The sequence below is a fragment of the Passer domesticus genome, chromosome 11, assembly GCF_036417665.1.
Source record: "Passer domesticus isolate bPasDom1 chromosome 11, bPasDom1.hap1, whole genome shotgun sequence".
In the NCBI taxonomy this organism is placed as follows: Eukaryota; Metazoa; Chordata; class Aves; order Passeriformes; family Passeridae; genus Passer; species Passer domesticus.
In genome coordinates this window covers 33,255,330-33,274,542 of record NC_087484.1, presented here as the reverse complement: position 1 = coordinate 33,274,542, position 19,213 = coordinate 33,255,330, and the positions used below count along the sequence as shown (strand labels likewise).

Genomic DNA, 19,213 nt, shown 5'->3' with positions numbered 1-19,213 from the left:
CACAGGAAAGGGACACCTCTCTGAAGTCATGGGTCATACCAGCACATAATTTCACTTGCTTGAAAGCCCGAAGCCAAGGTCAAGATACACCAGTGTTATTCAAACCTTACTAACAACAACATTGAAAACACTTTGCCAGGACTCTGCTTCAAAATATTTCCGGCATATTTCTGCCTAGAACATCTTCCTCTGTCCCATTTATCTGTTTAACACACTCTGCTGATTTCTTTCCCATCAGACCCTGAGAAGCCTTTCCCATTCCTGTTGTATCAGTACCTGGACATCACCTTCTATGCAACTTAAAGATTTTAATAATAATAATATGTAATATAATATAATTATTATATTGTAATATTATGCATTTTTAAATAATAATAGTATGTACTTTTCTACCTTCTCCTACCTTTGGTGACTAGCTAGCAAAATATTATCTGTTATCAGCCCACCTTCTTCTTGTAATTAAGCTTGCAAGGAGGTTTTATTCCTCTGCCTGTGATGAACTTTGGTGCCCTAAATTTAATTTCTTTTCATAATCCCTACAGTAGCAAGCAGCACAGAGAAGTTTAACTAATAAAATGTTGGAACTTTGGAAGCAACAAGAACTTGGCAGAAACACCCATGGGATAAGATAAATTATCGTGTTTAAAAACAAACAAGCAGGCACTATAAGCCTCAGTAGGGCTGTGAGCAGTGCTGGCTTTCCATTGCAGAGCCTTGCTGGCTTTTAGAAGAGGGATGAGGGGTGCAAAGGCAGCAGTAAAAGCCATGTGGTGGCTTCTGTCTGTTCTCTTCCTTCCTTCTCAGCAATCCAAGTCACCAGGTGCTGCAGAGCACCCTGCAGCAGCCCCTCCTGCAGGGACAGGCACAGGCAGCAGAAAGCTGCTTTTCCTTGGATTCAGGCTCAGAATTCTTTGTGCGGGAGCCCTGAACTAGCCTGTAGAACCAAGTGGTCAGGGAAGAGACACTAGAAATCCATCCCAGTTTCTGATGTCAAGCTTGATTCTTTCATCTGCAAAGCAGGATGGAATATCATTTCAAAATATGCAAAGCTGTTGCTTTGGAATGATGTCTTCACATCTGCCTTTGGATGGGGAACTTAGTAAATAAATCTGAAGGCAGCACTGAAAAAATGGGAGTCCCTAACCACTCTCAGCTTTGCCACTGTACTTCAGCAGTGCAAAACACTTAGAAAATATCACTTATAGATATGGTTTATTGCACTTAGAAATATGGCTTATACAATGTGAATTTTGTCCTGGTGTTCAGGGTCACAACACTGAATTTTACTTAAATATTTCAGTTACTCTTGTATCCCTCTTCTTTTACCCAAAGGCATTCACTGAACCAAGGTGGTGTCACATTTTTAGCATTGCCCTTTAGAAGCTGAATGAACTTTAAAAGCAGCTTTTTATTTTCTCACTGAAACTAAATAGGCTACATCCTGAAATTTTAAACCACTTAAAATTGGCTCATAGATAAACCTTTTATTTATTACTTATATATTAGTTATTTATATTGTATAGTACAACGGTGTGAGTATGACTTTAGTAAAAAACTGCACTCCTATCATAGAATTATTTCTCAAGCTCAGGAACAGACTCACAGCAGAAGAAAGCCTTAGGGTCTATCAGGTAACAACCAAATGTAAAAGCAAACATCAGCTTCTCTAGAAGTGAGGTGCACGACTGCCTTTGAGAGAAAGATCATCCTACACTCACAGCGAGATGTTCTCTTTCTTTTTGGTAATTGACAGTAAAAAGGAGTGCTGGAGTACCTGGTGGATGAAATAAGGGGCTGACAGTGGGAGGAGGGAACAGTGGTTGTTTACTGGGGCTAGAAACACTCGTACAAGGTGCAAACCTCATCTAGCAGCAGGAATACTTGCTACATGAACAAGATTTACTGACAGACTCCATCTGTGCCTTCCCACCAAACAAGGTCACTCAGTCAGATCCTAGGAAGCCTAATGAGCAAAGTTGCCAAGTCTCTGCAGTGATAATGGAGGCTTGCTCTGACTTACACCTCAGGCACTTGCAATATTTTTAGTACTGGAAAATAAAATAGGGTAGAGGAAAAAAGGTCATAATTTTTATCAAACCAGTCCACCTTGAGAAATATCAGTGTGCGTGCCTGTGCATGAACATACCTGGGTATTTTTTCTTTCTTTTCCTGGTTATTTGCAGTTTACTTTACTCTTGAGGCACTCCTTCATCTTTGGATTCATCTTGGCCATTCATCTCACATCTGCACCTTGGTTGTGGAAACATCACTGTGGTGGTACCATGCCCCTTCCGCACAAAAGGCTGTATCAACAGCATGTGTGGTGGCTCCAGAGCTGAGGGAGAGGCTTTAGCCATGGATTTTTGATGTTCATCAATTTTCTGCCTGGAGTTTCTGTGATACAGTCTGGTCAACTTACAGGAAATATTGTGGTAAGGGACAAAAATAAATTTAGAGCATTGCACAGGCCCAGAAAAAAAAATCTCTGCTAAGAACTTTTAGTATTCACAGCTGATTTGTTCCTGTAGACAAGGTGATAGTTAAACCAAAACAACTGAACCGCAAGTACCCTGAATCCCTTGTTTGATCTAGGATTTATTCATGTTTATCTGCTTTTGATAGGAATATCTGGTCCAGTGTATGTTTCCAGTGTATGTTTATGCACTGCCTGCAAAAAATTAGCCCCTTATTTGACTTCTTAGTGAGTAAAAGAATTCTTGTCTAAATCTGTGAGATGGCATTAAGGAGACCAAAACCATCATGTAAAACAGTGGAATAAGAAGAGAAATTTAGATGGACAGTCAGTGAAGTTTCTCAGTGCCATCCTTTAGTGCAGGATGGAATGTTTCTGGAATGAAATAGTGCTTCTTGTGGTGAGAGATGTGTTGCAATGTACAGCTATCAAAGTCTTAGTATGGAGAAGATGTGGAGCAGATCTTTTGGAAATGGCTTTACCCTGCAGAATCCATTTTGTGTCACCTTCTGACAGGATTCTGTTCTGCCCCTGAGTCAGTGTAAACTAACTCAGGTCCTAAGATCTCACATACAGAAAACTTCTTCACAGGATGGGGAATCACATTTTCTCTTGTGTGCCTTCACACTCAATGTATACAACAGGACATTGCCAAATTGCACTCCTGGTGATCAGAATAGAGCACTAATTTAAAAGTTCTAGGGGATAAGCGTCCAGGAAAATGCACATGCACAAGTGAATATTTCCATATTCTGGAGGAGATGTCTCTACAATTGCCAAGGGACTCTGCATAGTGACACTGGCACTCAGTTGCCTTGTAAAATACAATTGTAAGAGATGTCTTTCTGCAGTGATATAACATCACTGACTGTGGTAGAAGTAGATCTACAAGTGGAAAAGACATGAAAATTTTAATTCTGAGTTGAAGAATATGCCAGGATTATGAATTAAATTTTTATTTATTGCTTAACTTACAAAGACACTGTAGCTCAGGCTCTGCAAATATCCATTCTCCAGCAGTGAGTGCAGACTGAAAATGCAGAACTTGATGTTAAGCCCAAGGCTTTTTGGGATATCTGTCCAAATTTCCAGTGTAGGATGTTCTGGATTGCCCACAGCTTTCAAATGGCCCCTGAAGTTTGCTGTAAGCAGTGCCAAGGCTTTTTTTAGCAATACTCACACTTCTAAATCCCAGTTACAAGTGGGGGGTAACTAGTTTAGCAATATGAGCTAAATGGATGTAGGAATTGATGTTTTTCCCCTTATTCTCTGTTGTTTTCTGCCATCTGACAGACTTATAAAATGACAGCTCTGCCCATATATTCAAAAACATATCTAATAATATAATGACTTACCTAATAATCAAAAAGTCCTTTCTGTTGCCTGAGAGATGTAATGAAATGTTCTGACGGGTGGGGGTGGAACAGTATGAAATCTCCAAACCAACAGCAAACATGGTATTAGTTCCCATAAGACAGAACAGCACAGATGTGCACAGAACAGCACATCACCCTGCACACACACTAAGGAGAAATGAAGGTTTAAGGTGCAGTCTCTCAGCTCTTCTCCCTAAAGAGCAGGTACTTGTTCCCTGAAATCCCTGTCCCTCCATTCCCCAGTTCACTCTGGCACACCACACAGTATTTCACAGCTGAAACTCAAAGCAGCTCTGTCCTGGCTGTGCACAGATCTTGAGGTGCACTGACAGCTTCACCCTCAGGCACCAGAATTGCCAAAAACCTGAAGATTTTTTCTCTCCTGTCCCATCACATTTCTGCTGGTAATTATTTTTATTTCTTTTCCCTTCTGACCTTGCCCACAGCCATGCTTGGCTCCATGCTGTGTGTACCAGTGTTCTTTTCCAGTCAGGCCACCTCTCATCTCCCCCTGCCCTCACACCTCACCCAGGTCAGCCTAAGCCCAAGTTTTAGGTCAGATCTAAGTCATTTTTCTATAATATGTATTTCATGAAGCTCCTCTCCTGACCCATATTATTCAGTTATTCATTAAAGCTAAAGGATTGTGTATGCTTTTTCTTTGTTGTTGTTTGGGTGTTTTTTTAAGAAAAAACCCAAATATTTTATACATTATAATCAAAATTTAATTTAATTTTATTTATAATTAACTTGTCTTAAACTGAAAGGAAAGTTGGTGCCTGAAAAAAACAGTTCAAAATATGTTTTGCTATAGAACCTCTTTACAACAGCAGTGTTGACTTGTAAGAAATTGTATGTGTAATCAACAACAAACCTTTTGTGTACATCTTACAATGCAAAAAAAACCCACTTACAGAGATCCACAGATGAAGCTATTAGGAAGCATGGATGCAGATGTTGTATTGAACAGCCTTGCACAAATAAAAGGAAGTAAGGGATACAAGAAGCTTCAAGTACTCACTGTGAATAAATTGCATCTAGAAAGACTTGCAACTGGGTAACACAAACCCATATGACATGACTATAAAGAGAGATGAACCTTTTCTTTGGGATCTTCCCATGTCTCTCGTTTAACCTTTCAGTTAAAGATGTTTTAAGCTTGAGCAGCTGTCAATGCAACATTAATATGTGAAAGAAATGGAATGGAACATTTCAGACTTCCTGCAGAGGCAGTAATTTGCTGGCTGTTCCCTCTCAGACTTTCATGGTCTGGTGCCCAGGTGTCCTGTCCTGGAGCTCCCTGCCACGCTCACTGAGGGCTGCATTTCCACTGAGCTTTATAAAATTGTAATAAATAAAATTGTAATTCTTGATGAGTTTCAGCTAGGCATGCCCTAGGAACTGCAGAAAAGAATGGGGAAGAGTCAGGGAAAGGCAAAGACAGGCAACACTTCTGTATATTAGTCATAGGACAACTCTTTCATTTCAAGGGAGTTGTTCTGATACAGCCCTGCTTAGCACTGAACAGAGGGTGATTAATGTTTAATTAGTTACAATGCACCTTTTCTAGCAATTAGTGAACACCTCCCCCAGTGATTGAGACCATCTCAGGGTCTGAGACTGGGTTTCCATCACCACCCCAGCACCTGTCTGCTTGTTGCAGCTTGGTTTGGAAAATCACCCATATGAAGAAATGTCCTTCTCTTTGCCAGCTGGGCTCCAGAGGGTTTAACCAACCACTAATAGGACCCCTCATCTGCTGAGTTTTTACTCATTCATGGTCCTGCCTCCCACCACAAACAAAGCACATATGGAAACCTCTACTGAGATTACTCCATTTGTGTCACTCAAAAAGGCACTGGCAATTCCAGCGCCTCAAACAGTGTCCCATACCGTGTTTCCACGCAGGGAAAAGCTAATAATTATAGCAGTGACTCTTTCTGTGACTGGGTAATATGTACAGGGTGTATGATCCATTTCTCTAAAAGAGAAAAAAAAGTACTTTTATATGGCAGCATTGGCAGTGAAACTGATTTTTAACAAGTACTTCAGGGATTCCAGATGTCACTTGGCAAGTTGAGCAAAAGTGCTAGCTTTTCCATCAGTCTGTAACAAGTAATCATGTAACAGGTGCAAGATTACTGAAATGGCTCTAAGATTATTTTTGCAGCCAATTTCAGTCCATGGAATTGTAGAAATAGTCCCTGTCATGGTTTGACCCTGGCACAATGCCAGGGCCTTTATGAAAGATGTATTTTCAAAATGGTTATTGTGAGATGTGACTCGGAAACGGAACTATAAGCAGGTTTTAACTTGGGGATGGAGGGAAAAACACAACACTTTAATAATCTACAACACAGAAACATGAGGGAAAAAAAAAAAAAAGAAAAAAACCACACACAACAATCCACAATGGAACACTCCCAAAACACTCCTCCTCCCCCCAGTCCTCTAACATTCAAATCTTAGTCCAATACCATCCTTCACACAACCTCCCCTCAGTTCATCAGGAGAGAGGAGTCTCCCTCTTGCACCATGGGCCTCCCCAGGAAACACACTTGTGCTTCCATGTCACACGTGGCAGCCGCCCAGAGATAATCTGCCCTGGTGATCATCTTCCTTCCATGTCCAGTGCTCTCACCACTGGCCAGGGATCTAAACTGCTTCTTAGGTCCTTTTAAGAATGCTTTGCTCAGTTTCAAGAAGTGGCAGCCTCTCACCATTTGGGACACCTGTCCCCCCCATATTTCACCCCTTGGAGCCGAAGGGCCTCGTGAACAGAGATCTTTCTCCTCTGAAGGCAGAGGGCTCCACCACACCCTCCTCATCAGTCTCTGTTCCATCTATTTCTTCTTACAACAGCTTTGTCACTTTTGGTTTTTGGCCAACCGCCTCCCCCAAGGTACAGTCTCTACATTACAGGAAGAAATTGGTTCTGTCCTGTGGCCATGTAAGAGAAAAGTCCAGCCCAACAGTCCACTCCATCATCTCCTCCATCTATGGCACTTCTCATCTGCTGGCATTTCTTTATTCACTCAAACCTTCTTCTCATTTGCCCATCCTCCGTCCCCTCTCAATTCTCAGCTAAGGAGGATCAGTGTTTTTACAGCTTCCATTGTTTCAGTACCAAAGGGGTTAAAACCTCAGCCATGGTCTGCCAGCAGCTGGGCACCTCGCCCCCCCACTTCTTCTCCTGGCCATGGTGCCAGCACAAGATATCAAATTTCAAGCCAGCACAGTCTCTATCACTCTCTCCCGGGGAGGGCTGCCCGAAACATCCCAGATCTCCTCCACCCTGCACCTTGCAGGGCTCCGGCCTCCCTCCCCACAGGCCGCATGGCCTCCCCTGCCCCACCCAGACACAGCTGGGCAGGGGAGAGCTCAGATCAACTCACTACTGGACTCAAAAGAGAGAGTCCCTCTGGGTATCTTCTGCTTTTAACCCCTGTGTGTTCTCAGAGGTGTATCCAGGTCCCCAGTGGCCACACCTGGTGGCAATTTTCAAATCTGGCCACTGATTGGTTTGACCACAACTTTCCCAGAAACTCACTTCCTGGTCAAACCACAACAAAATGTTAATTCCACCTCATTAATTCTCTACACACAAATACTTGAAAACTCCAGGGCTGGGATTGGAACCAGCTGCTCCATGGCTGTTCTCACAAAAAGAGCTTAGAAAGCCTGGAGATTCTTGGGGGTGTTTGAGTGTGGATATGACAGTCCGGTCAGAGACAGAGAATAAGATAAGATTTCCCATGAACTGGGCTGGGAACTTTTAGGGAGCAGGAGAGAAAGAATTGTAACTATCCACAGGTGGTGTTTGGAATAGGTTGTTTTTTTCCATAAAGTTGTTTAATGGAAGGTGTTTTCTTCATTAGCCAATCATGTGAAATGTGTTGATTAAATGACCAATGAGGTCCACTAGAGGCAAACCTAAAAGAATATATAATATAAATATATAAATATAAATATAATATAAATATATAAATAAAATATAATATAAATATATAAATAATAAATAATATAAAAGAAGAGGATTGAATAAATGGGGGGCTTTTAGCTCTCAGCCTTCTGACCTGAGTCTGTGTCATCTCTGACTCCACAGTCACATTTGGGGATCTGTGGGGGATATTTGGGATCCTTTCTGCACCTCGTGACCTAACAGGAGCTTCTCCAACAAACTTTGCCTGAAGCTCCTGCTGTGCCTATGACAGGAAACCCTGGGAGTGTCTGTCACATCCCAGCTCTTTGGCAGCCTGGGGACTCCTGGGATGTCACCGTGGAGTCCCTGTGAGTGCCTGTGACAGATCGGTGCCTTTGCAGCCCAAGGTGCCCTGGGATGTCACCATGGAATGGCTGTGACTGCCTCTGAGCACAGGGCTCTTTACCATTCCGAGAAACCCCTGGGAGGTGTCCATGGAGCTCCTGTCTCTGCCTGTGACATTCCAGCTCTTGAACAGCCTGGAGACTCTTGGAATGTCCTCATGGAGCCCCTCTGAGGGTCTGTGACAAATCTGATTATTAGCAGGCAACGATCACCAGGACCCTGTTGCTATGGGTCATGGGATCCCAGATCCACAGAATTGGCTGAGCTGGGAGGGACCCATCAGGATCCTGGAGTCCAACTGCTGGCCCTGCACAGGACACCCCAACAATGCCAGCCTGGGCCTGGCAGCGCTGTCCAAATGCTGCTGGAGCTCAGAGAGCCCTGGAGCTGGGAGCCTTCCCTGGGAAGCCTGGGCAGTGCCCCAGCAGCCTCTGGGGAAAAACCTTTTCCTGAGATCGAGCCTGAGCCTGCCCCGACTCAGCTGCAGCCGTTCCCTCCTGTCCTGTCCCTGGGCACCAGTGGGAAGAGGTTCCCACAGCCCCAGGCAGGGACCCGCTCCCAAGGCTGTTGCCATGGCCAGCAGGTCTGGGACCAGCTGGGATGCTCGGTTTCCACAGGCTGGCCTTTAGGAATGGGATTCCCCAATTTCCTGCTCCCACTAGAACTGCGCTGCCACTTGCTGCCCTCCCGCCTCCCATGGAAAGCACAAAAGGCAAAGATCCCAGGCTGGGAAAAGAATAATTTACTGGGAACAGCACCAAGATAAAAACAAACAGGAACAGAAAAATATTGACAACAGAAGGGTTATAAAAAAGGGAAAACTACAACACAACTTCCCAGCCATAATTTCCACCTGCCTGGAAAGGACACCCTTCTCCTCAGGGAGAGAGACAGAGAGAGTCCCTTTCCTGCCCATGGCAATGATCTGAGGTCGGAGTGAATGTATAACACCGCCCTGGCCAGACCCTCATGTTCTTCAGGCTCACATCATATCATTGGCAGGGGCAGGAAAACAAACAGGTGTCTTCCCAGCATGAATCACAGACAACACCCAGCATGGATCACAGACAACTGGCCAGACCCTCATGTTCTTCAGGCTCACATCATATCATTGGCAGGGGCAGGAAAACAAACAGGTGTCTTCCCAGCATGGATCACAGACAACACACCAGGGCTCTTCCCAACATGGTTCTCCCATGGGGGATGAAGTTGGAGCAGTGCACAAAGCTCTTCCTGCAATTGCAGCATTTGCATGTCTTCCCTTACTGGTGACTGTGTTGGTGTCTGCTCAAATGAGAGCTCTGTCTGAAGCTCTTCCCACACTGGGGACACTCATAGGGCCTCTCCCCAGTGTGGATGCTCCGGTGGGTGACAAGGTGGGAGTTGCGGTTGAAGCCCTTCCCGCAGTCATGGCAGCGGAAGGGCCTCTCCTCTGTGTGAATCCGCTGGTGCTGGAGGAGATTGGAGCTGGTGTGAGACCTCTTCTGGCACTCGGAACACTCGTAGGGCCTCTCCCCAGTGTGGATGCGTTGGTGGGTGACAAGTTCTGAGCTGCAGCTGAAGCCCTTCCCACACTCCCAACACTCACATGCCCATTTCCCAGTGTGGATCATCTGGTGGCGGATCAGGGTGCTGCTCTGCCTGAAGCTCTTCCCACACTCCAAGCACTTGTAGGGCTTATCCCCATCATGAAGCTCCTCATGGACCATCAGCTCCGATGGTCCATGAGGAGCTTCATGATGGGGATAAGCCGAGCTCTGGCTGAAGCTCTGTCCACCTTCCTGGCACAGGGTGGGTCTTTCCTCCTCAGAGCACCCTGGGCTGGGTTTGAAGCCCTTCCTCCTGCGGAATCTCAGGGAATTTTCCTCCTTGTTAGATTCCTGTGCCATGGAGCCACTCAAATCTGAGGAAGGCAGGGCAAGGAGAGGATTGGATTTGCCTCCGTGCCACAGGGAAAGGGAAGGAGATCCCCCCAGTGCATTCCCAGCAGGACGGCGTTAGCAGTGGGGCTGTCCTGCAGCCTTGGGCTGTGCTGGGCTGGAAGATGAAGCAGGAGAGATAAGGAAAGGGGCACTGACTTCCTCCTCAGCTGCCTGAATGTCTCAGGGCATCTTCCTCTTCCTCGCAGCCTTCTCCTCCATCTGGCAGTGGGTTTGGGATGTGAAATTCTGTTTTGGGAGGAAAACAAGAGATTAGTGTATTCAGTTTTGTACTGGTTTGAGGTCAAACCAGGGGGAGATTTTAAGCCAGAATTACAATTTAACAAGAAAATTAAGGTCAAGGCAATGATACAGAAACACTGCCTTAAACTGACACAGTCAGGATATAACCTGACACCCTGTTGGTCAGGGTGGTGGGAGCAGTACCATTAAATGGTGGCTGCAGTGATGATCGTGATTCTGTCAAAGCAGTGATCCTGTAGAAGGGTCTGGTCTTCCTCTGAAGGTCCAGTGGTGCTTATGGAGCTCTTGTCCTCTGGGAATCCAGTAGGCAAGGTGCTCCTGGGGCTGTAAGCTTCAGCTTATATCCAGGCAGGAATGCTTGGCTCCTCCCCCTGGGCGGGGCATCCCACAATGGGATGATGTCATTTTATCAGTCCTTCAGGGACACTCAATGGCCCATTCACAGAAGAGAGCCCCTGGAGGGTGTTATCAGGGCTGAGTCATGGAAGAGATAAAGAACAGTGCCCTGTCTGTTTATAACAGTTTGTCAAGATGGGGATTGAAAACATGCGTGTGGTCCATCTTGCACTGTAACCTGAAACAGTGGGGTAATCCCTGCTCGGGATTACTGGCTCAAACTGGCTCAGGTGTAAAACCCCCACCCCGGGAAGGCCACATACACAGGGGACAATGTCACACTTGCCGCACCCCAGTGAGGCTCTCTGTCCCTGTCTCTTGCTCTCCCCCCTTTTCTCTTTCTTTCCATCTCTCTCTCTTTACCTCACATTTACTATTCAATAAAATCTACTTTAAATTTGGTCTCATTAGCACCTTAATTGGGGAAGAGACATCTCTAAAAATTGTATTAATCGGATTGTGACATTATTTTGGCACAGGGAGTTTAGTCACTGTTCTCTGAATCCAAGTGCCTTTGACAACAGCATGGTTCCCTCCTCTGAGGAGCTTGTGGCTCTTTCTTTCCAGAGGAACATTTGGTAACTTGGATGCAGCTTCCTCTGAGCAACTTATGGGAAAACTGATGCAGAAAATGGCTGTTGCGGGGGGCCAGTGTAAAGAAAATATTTTCTTGTCCTTCCTTGAAAAGTTTGTTCAAATCACTGGAGAAAAGGGAACAAATATTACCAGTGTGACTGACAAGGTTCATTCACCCCAAGGTGAGGAACACAAGGCTGCTAAAAGTGCCACAGGAAGCCCAGCTAAGGTAGCTAAGTTCCTGAATAACTCCCAAATTCACAGGCTTAGGGACTTTGCCAAATGTGAGAATCATTATTCTATTGATCCCTGTCACCTTTGTGATAGTTACACAAAGCTTTCTCTTGCTTTTAATAATCTGTACTGCACCAAATTTCCACTTTTCTTTTATGGGAACCTGCCAGCTGCTGAGCTGGAGCTGTGCAGGAACCGATGGAACTTGGAATTTTCACAAAATTGCTTCTATTGTCAGTTTATTAATGCTTGGGATTGGTTTGCGTTTCATCACATGTGACTAGTGGGAAAATCAAATATTCGTCAAAGTGGTTTATGCAGAGTTAAGTTTGATTTCTGCCAAGTTTATTTTGTCCAGTGCCCAGGGGATGCTCGAGGGGTCGCTGTTCGTGCCTCTCACCTTGGGGGATGTATGGGAAGGGCTTGTGGGGGCTGTCCCTGTCCCTGTCACCCCAGACCATTCCCCAGGGGCTGTCCCTGTCCCTGTCACCCCAGGCCATTCCCCAGGGGGTCTCCATCATTCTCACCCCAGGGAATGCCTGGGGGGTTTTCCTCCCTCTCACCCCCATGCCAGGGGGATGCTCAGGGCAGTCTCTGTCCCTCTCAGCCCAGGGGATGCTCAGGGGTCTCTGTCCCCTCACCCTGGGCTTGTTTGGGGGGTCTCCATCCCTCTGGCCTCAGGGAATGCTTGTGCAGGGCTGGGGACCAGGGGCTCTGTGTCCCTCTCACTGCTGAGGGTGCTCAGGCCTGGGGGGGCTCTCTGACCTTCTCATCCCTGGGGAGGCCAGGGGCGTCTCTGTCCCTCTCAGCCCTGGTGTGACCCTGCCCAAACATCATCGGGGTCAGAGGGACAGAGACCCCCCAAACCCCCAGAAGGGCTGAACCTGGGATCATGCTCATACCTTCTTCATCTCTTTAGCCCAGAAATGAGTTCTGCACCTTTAAGGCTGGTTCTGAGAGCGAAGGGAGGCAGCAAGTGAGCAGGTTTTTTAAGAAACTGCACATATTCTGGCTCCTGGACAGACAAATAGCAGGACAGGGCTCTCCTTTGGTTTTAGTTAGTTTTTACCTCACTAAGACAGATAAGTGCCCTGGACTGTGGGTTTTCTTTTACTTTAGAGCTGTTTAAACCTCCTCTCAACATCCAGAAAAGCACTGGCAGCTCCACCTGTGGTCCATTGGCCCGAGCCTGGTCCACAGCATTTCCAGTGCTAGAGAAACTGAGAAGAGACTGAGTGAGCAGAGCTACAGCTCACAGAGGGACTTTCTGAGTTTGTCATCTCTTTAGGAGTGGCAAGAGGTTTTATTGTTTAATATTGGTCATTTGCTGTGCTTGTGAATGCTTTGTCTGTTAAATAAACAGGTTTTTCCACTTTTCTCCAAGGAAATCTTTTCCCAAACTAATTGGGGAAGAGGCTGCTTGAATTTGCTTTCCAGAGGAAACCCCTTTTGGAGGTTTTCTCCCAAATTTGCCCTAAACTAGGACAGGGCGGTGGGGAGAGGAGAGAGCCCCAAGTGCCTGGACCGGGGGGAGGCTGGAGAGAGGGACCCTGGGACCCCAAAATCCCCCAGCATCCCTAAGCAGGACCCTGGAGAGGGGGGATCCCCAGGTGCTCTGGGATCCTTGGCAGCCATGAGAGAGGGGACCACCAGAACCCCAGAGGGATGAGACTGGAAATGGGACACTCCTGGTGGCTTTTTTAAATTCACTTTTGCTTTTTGAAGGTTTTTCTGGACAGCAGGTGACTTCTAGAGATGGACTTGGACAGAGGACCTTCAGACTCTCTGTGCTCATCCCTTGTTTTTCCCCAAACCAGGATTTCCCATTCCCAAATCTTGGCCCAGTGGAGGAGAAGGCTACAAGGAAGAGGAAGATGCCCGGAGACACACAGACAGGTGAGGAGGAAGTCACTGCCCCCTTTCTCCTCTCTCCTGCTCCATCTCCCAGCCCAGCATGGCCCCCGGCTGCAGGACAACGCTGTCCTGCTGGGGATGCACTGGGGGATCTCCTGCCCCTTCCCTCTGGCATGGAGGCACATTCACGGCCTCTGGGGCAGGAGGGGGAACCACGGGCGGTTTGGGGTGTGTGGCTCGGCTGCTCCCGGCGCAGTTCCCCCGAGCCCCTGGCACGGCTCCGCCAGCCCCCCCCACCACGGCACTGGCCAGAGGTTCTTTAACAGAAATGCTGGTAAATTGACCATCTGGAATTACACTAAATACGATTTCAAGAAGCTGCTGGTTTGCTGGGCAGTTTGCCAAATTCCACATTGTTGTTTCTTTCAATAAATCTGCAGTTTAAATGGTCTTAGTAAACTTATGCTGGCATAAAATTTGTGGCTACCATGGGCTTCTCTCAAAACTAAATTACATAAAAACATGACGTACTCATTACATCCTTTTAATACCTCCAGTAAATCCATGATACTGTTACTTCATTCGCAGATTGTTCAAGTTAATAGTGCTGTTTTTTTCACGAATAGCATCAAAATAAGTTAAATTTTGGTGTATGTATAACTTTTAAGGATATTAATTTTTATTTCTGTGATGTTTAATTTAATTCAAATTCAGGGTTGATAAGATTAAACAAAGTTAAGCTTCATTATTGTTAGATTTGAGCAATGTTAAGTTACATTCTATTAATTTGAATTCCTCTTATTTTGGATTGAAAGATAATGCGTGTATTGTATTTGCTATCTGTCAGAGGTAGGGCAGTTATGTTCTGTTAAATGGGCAGTTTTCTTTATCTCTTCAACAAATCAATCCTCCCTCCAGGGAGATATCTTTTGTTAATGGGCCATTGAGTGTAACTGCAGGACTGATAAAAATTATATCATCCCACTGTGAGGTGCTCTGCCCAGAGGGAGGAGCCACTCCTTCCAGACATGGTGAGGCTGGGGGTAAGGAGCAGCTTGTCCAAACAGGGTCAGCCCTCAAAGGGCTCATTCTTCTCCATGCCCAGACCTCCTGAGGAGACATTCAGCATCAAGATCACCTGGGGAATGCTTCTATCAGCTCTTCTCTGAACTGGAACATAAAAAAATACTTGATTAAATAAAAAAACCATAATGAGGCATACTTTGAAATCTTTCATCCTTAAAGGAACTCTAGACTGACTCCAATCAGCTGCACAAGCCATGGACACATGAAGAGCACCTAAGAAAGGTCCATCAAGAGCTTTCTGTGTTTTGACGATCCCCACGGTGGATATGGGGCTGAGTCTGGGACCCTGACACACTGAGTGAAGGCTGAAGAAGCTGCTCAAGGAGTCAGCTGCAAAACTCCAAGTCCCCTGGAGCATGGCTGGGTCCCAGTGAGGGCAGGGAGTGCCAAAGGCTCCCCAGGGACTGGTGAGAGCAGATCCTTGAGGCCAGGAGTGCAGGGAGCCCAAGGCTCTGGGCAGGGAACTGCAATGCTGAGAAAGGCCTGGGCTGGCTGGGGGAAGCAGAAAGGCCAAGCCCTGAGCCCAGCCTGGGCCAGCAGGGCCTGTCCCTCACGGGTGGCTCGGGGCACTCTCGGTGGGGCAGGGGGATGTGAGGGGCAGCAAGGACAAATGCCATAAACCTGTGTGACCTTCCAGATCCTCATGGAACCAAGGGGCCAGTAGGACACTGTGGGAAGTTGTGGAACCAAGGTAATCATTGTGGCACTGTTGGGGCCCATGGAATCAAGGAGCCAGTGTGACACTGAGGGGCCTCATGGAAACAAGAGGCCATTGTGAGCCTGCAGGGCCAGAACACTGAAATGCTGGGGGGAACCAAAGGCTCCTTTCTTTGGGTTTGGTGCACAGGAGAAACACCAGATATTCTCAACATGGCCAGATGCAAAGAATATTCTTGGTAGGAAGGGACCCACAAGGATCATCAAATCCAGCTCTTGAGTGAATGGCCCACACAGGGATTGAACCCACAGCCTTGGTGATACCAGCACCATGCTCTAACAAACTGAGCTAAGAGGTCAAAATGGCACAAATTTTACTGGCAAAATATAGACAAACAAGGAACTTTGGCAAAGAGTTTAATACAACATCCACTTCAACATAAAACTCTTACCATAGCATTAACTTCACTTAGCCCATTTACCTAAAAACTCTTAACACTTAAGGTGTTAAGATACTCAAAAACATTCCAGGTAAGTAGGATTAGATGGAGAAGAAATAGAGAACAACAGAACGACAGAAAATCTATAAGAAGACAGACACATAGGTACCAACTGATCAGGTTCCAGCACCATTGACAGAGGAAACCCAGGATCCAGAGCATGGGCTGGCCTTGCACTCCGGCTTTTAACCCCCTGGGCCTTCATGGGTCCGCCCCTGGGGTGGGACTGCCAGTGGCTTGCCCAATCAGAGTCAGGGATGGCACCAGCTTTTAGTGTGTGATTGATTGACAGCTGGACCAATTAGAGCTGGAATAGCACGGCCCCTGCTGTGTGATTGACAGCTCTGCCAGGGCAGGGGGCAGGGCTCTGTCCCCCCACAAACCAAGGCCTGACCCGGGCCTGGCCCTACACGGGCATTCCGAGCATCCCAAGGTGTCTTGGGACATTGATCTCATCCAGCCTCTGACAGAGACCGCAGGGACACTACAGAACTTCATGGAACCAAGGGGCCATGGTGACCTTGTAGAGCCCGCAATGTCACAGAAGAGCCATTGTGACACAGCGAGGGCACAGGGAGCCAGGGGCCATGGTGACACATCAGGGCTTTGTGGAACCACAAAGACATTGTGACATTGCAAGGCCTCATGGAAGCGCGGGGCCATTGTGACACTGCAGAAGCAGGGGGAACATTGTGACACTCCAGGGCCTCATGGAACCAAGGAGACCATTGGGACACTGTGGGGTCCCGCGAAACCAAGGGAACAGGGAACAGGTCTGGCTGGCTGGGCCTCCTGGGGACCACCTGATGGGTCCAGGTGACCTTGGCATGTTGAGGGCTGCTTCTCATCTGCCCCTGAAGCACTGGGGCTCTGGGCTTTCCTTCCTAGGGGAGAGAAATGTCCTTCTCCTCCAGGGCCCATTGCCAAAATTGGGATTCCACCTCCAAATTTCCTGATATGCAAACATTGTTTCCAGAAGAAATCTGCCAGGAGAGACAGATCTGTCAGCCTTGGCCCCCCCAGGGGCCATCTCTCATCTGCCTTTGAAACACTGGGACCATGTGCTTTTCTTTCTTAGCAGAAAAAAACATCCATCTTGACCAGGCACTCACAGCCAAAATTAGGAATCTACCTCCAGAATTCCCTATATCCAAGGATAACTCCCAGACAAAAGCTGCCAGGACTGACAAGTCTGGCTGGCCTTGGCTTCCAGAGGGCTGGCATTCATGTGCCTCTGAAACACTGGGGCTCTGTGCTTTCCTTCCTAATGAAAAGAACTCTTCTTCCTGTCCAGGCGCCCACAGCCAAAATGGAGATTCCACCTCCAAAATTCCCTATGGCCAAGGATAGCCCCTAGATGAAAGTTGCCAGGAGACATGGGTGTGGCTTGGCTTGGCCTGAGGGTGGCCACCTCTCATCTTCTTCCAAAACACTTGGACTTCACATCCTCTTTCCTATAGGAAAAAAAACCATCCATCTTGAGCAGGTGCCCATGGCCAAAACTGGGATTGCACCTCCAAAACTCCATACATCCAAGGATTTCTCCCCAGTGAAAGCTGCCAGGACAGACAGGTCTGGCTGCCCTTGGCCTCTTGGGGGCTGCCTCTCACCTGCTTTCCAAACACTGGGGCTCTGGGCTTTCCTTCATATGGAAAAGAATTATATTTCTTCTCATGGTGTGTGTGGTCAAAATAGAGATTCCTCTTCCCAAATTCCATATATCCAAGGATTCCTCCTGACAAAAGCTGCGAGGACAAACAGGTCTGGCTGGCTTGGCCTCCCAAGAGCCACCGCTCTCCTTTTCTGCCTTTGGAACATTGGGCTCTATGCTTTCCTTCCTATGGAAAAGAACTGTCCTTCTTGTTTACACAGAAATGGCCGAAACTGGGATTCCACCTCCCAAATTCCCTATATCCAAGAGTTGCTTTTAGGCAAAAGCTTCTAGGACAGAGAGGTCTTGCTGGCCTAGACCTCTGATGGCCACCTTCCATCTGCCCCTGATACACCAATGTTCCATGCTTTCCATCCTGTGGAAAAGAACCGTCATTGTCATCCAGGTGCCCATGTCTGAAATTAGGATTCCACCTGGAAAAAGCTGTATATCCAAGGGTTGCTCACAGGCAAAATCTGCCAGTACCATCAAGTCTGGCTGGCCATGGCCTCCGGTGACTGCCCCTGCTACACTGGGGCTGGGTTCTTTCCTTCCCATGGAGATCACTGGGACACTGTGGGGACCTCATGAAACCAAGGGGCCATGGTGACATAGTGGGGCTTCATGGAACCCAGAGACCATTATGGCTCTGTGGTGCCTGACAGAACCATGCAGAGCATCACGACCCTTCAGGGCTCTGTGTTACCAAGGGGGTGACATTAAGGCACCTCAGGGCCTCATGTAAGCAAGAGACCATGTGGACACTGTCAGGCCCCATGGAACCGAGAGAACATGGAATAGGTCTGGCTGGCTTGGCCTCCCAGGGGCCACCTGACAGGTGTGGCTGACCTTGGCATGTCAAGGGCTTCACATCTGCCCCTGCAACACTGGGTTTCCGTGCTTTCCTTGCTATGGAAAAGAACCATCCCTCCTTTCAGATGCCCATTGCCAAAATTAGTACTCTCCCTAAAAATTTTCCTATAGGCAAGGATATCTCCCAGAAAAAACCTGCCATCTCTGGCTGGCCTTGGCCTCTGATGGTCACCTCTCATATGCCCAGGAAACAGAGGGGCTCTGTTCCTTCATTCCTATGAAAAAGAACCGGCCTTCATGTCTAGGAGCTGTGGCCAAAATTAGAATTTGGCCTCCCAAATTCCTTATGTACAAGGATTTCTCCCAGACAAAAGTAGCCAGGACAGACAGGTCAGGCTGGCCCTGTCCTCTGGTGATTTTCTTAGACTATGAGCTGCATGTTTTCATTTGAAAAAACCTTGGAGAGGGCCCAGAGATCTCCCAAGGAGGGGTTTTGAGGCCTCGGGCACATGACCACTACATATGAACAAAGGAGCTCTGTGTTCTGTGATGTTGTGGTGCTTTTGCATCATGGAAGTGATGTTCTAAAAGAAGCTGCTAGCAGTTTCCTCTGTCTCTGGAAAAAAAAACCCAAACAAACAGTAATTAGCTCTGAGAATTGACAGTCTGTTTAACCACTAAGGAAAGTGTACATGCCTCTGTGAAGACACATGTTAAAGATGAGAAAGCCTGAGAGGGTCTCTTTCCCTTCTGGCCAGCAAAGAGGTAACAAGGCTGGCCCAGCCCCCGTCTCAGCCAGGCCGGGCGGCTCCTGCCGTGGGGCCGGGCCCCTTCCCAGGGAGCCCCCCAGGCCCCATCGGCTGCCGGGCAGGGCAGGGGAGGCCGCGGGGCCGAGGCCGGGCCGGGCCATGGCTGCGGTTGCCAACACCTGGGTGCTACCGAGCCCTGCCCCGCCGCCAGCCCGGGCCGAGCCAGGATCCGCCGGGCCTCAGGAGCAGCCCTGGGCCGGGCCGGCTCCACCAATATTCTGCCACCCTTGGGGTTCACCCACAAGACCCCACCCGGCCGGGGTCACGGAACCATCTGC

General features: G+C 47.6%; 1 long non-coding RNA gene across 1 annotated transcript in view; it reads left to right on the top strand.

Moving 5' to 3' along the window:
* LOC135278346 (uncharacterized) overlaps positions 1–18,925 on the top strand; it is a 37,305-nt gene extending 18,380 nt beyond the window's left edge. Inside the window, exons 2-3 of the long non-coding RNA XR_010345863.1 lie at positions 13,383–13,461; positions 14,665–18,925. This is a non-coding gene — a long non-coding RNA (uncharacterized LOC135278346). The remainder of the gene's footprint in view (positions 1–13,382; positions 13,462–14,664) is intronic.
* The last annotated feature ends 288 nt before the right edge of the window (positions 18,926–19,213 follow it).